The sequence below is a fragment of the Saccostrea cucullata genome, unplaced genomic scaffold (genome assembly GCF_032062105.1).
Source record: "Saccostrea cucullata isolate Sc308-1 unplaced genomic scaffold, CSIRO_AGI_Scuc_v1 ctg3143, whole genome shotgun sequence".
In the NCBI taxonomy this organism is placed as follows: Eukaryota; Metazoa; Mollusca; class Bivalvia; order Ostreida; family Ostreidae; genus Saccostrea; species Saccostrea cuccullata.
Genome location: NW_026923888.1, coordinates 212,501 through 213,682, shown reverse-complemented (window position 1 = coordinate 213,682; position 1,182 = coordinate 212,501). Strand labels below are relative to the sequence as shown.

Genomic DNA, 1,182 nt, shown 5'->3' with positions numbered 1-1,182 from the left:
TATTTTTACCTGCAAAATGAAGATAATCATAGTACAGGAATTTATCTCAGACCAGTTACTCAATTTCGCCACAAAAATATTCTTGTCAATAATTTAAGGTACTCCGATCCTCAGCCAGGAAGGATAACTCATTAATGTATTATTTAATTCAAAAAGTCTCAAAAGGAAGCTTAAAATTTAAATCTTTTCATGTAACAATTTTCAGTCTATACCTCTCAATTTGTTTCAATGTTCATGGAAGTTCCTAGAAAGGTATTACAAAAAGTCAAAACAAATGACCCTTTAAAAGTATTTTAAATCAAATTTATTAAAAAATTGTGGTTCTCTCTATCTTCCCATTGATACTAATGTTTGCTTAGCATTTATAGGAAAATCTTTATACACTTTGCAATGTAAAAGGATCGAAATAAATAGAAAAAAAACTATAGTACGTGTACCTTATACTAGTATGTATTAAAAAATATTCAGAAGACTGGATACCAATGGTTTTTATTTCTAAAATATGTTTGTGATCAAAGTTGAATTGGAAAATGATTACCGGTAGTATGTTTTTCATTCGCATTCATGAAAATGTATTTTAGACATTAATATAACTTCAATATGATTAACTTTGAGGTTTGAAGAATTATCGTTGGTAAAAATACATGACTGAAAATTTGAAGATACACATGTATTTTTGTTAGCATTTTTATTGAGTCAATACTTGATTTTAAGAACGTGAGAACGGAGTTTCTTATGATCACATTTGTTGTTATCCATATCTTTTAATATAAACAATCATCTATACTTCCTTAGTTCCTATTTATATCTCCATATTTCTAAAAATGTTATAAAATCAATTTCATAATTTGTTTAATGAAGTAAAATTAGCTTGTACATGTCCATCTTCACTTACATGTATGCAGTGCGTTTTTGTAACTGTTACAAATAGCTTCATATTATAGTCATCTTTTTTATTAAGCATTATTTAAACGGATTATTCTGTAATATTTCTGTATAGCTAAAATGTTTACATGTATTAAACTCGGCTCCAACAGTTGTACAACTATTTTCGACCAAACCAACACCGTGACACATAAGCATAACATTTTTAAAAATTGCATGATGTCATGACCCGATCAAAATTTTTTTAATTCCTGAAAGTGCTGTCCGTGTACTTAATCCTTACAAAAATATAAAATA

At 27.5% G+C, this 1,182-nt stretch overlaps 1 long non-coding RNA gene across 1 annotated transcript in view; it reads right to left on the bottom strand.

Annotated features, from left to right (window-relative positions):
- LOC134265207 (uncharacterized) overlaps positions 1-1,182 on the bottom strand; it is a 26,876-nt gene continuing 25,694 nt past the window's right edge. Inside the window, exons 2-3 of the long non-coding RNA XR_009991698.1 lie at positions 595-1,182; positions 1-212 (exon numbers count right to left, since the gene is read on the bottom strand). The exon at positions 595-1,182 is cut by the window's right edge and continues 408 nt beyond it. This is a non-coding gene — a long non-coding RNA (uncharacterized LOC134265207). The remainder of the gene's footprint in view (positions 213-594) is intronic.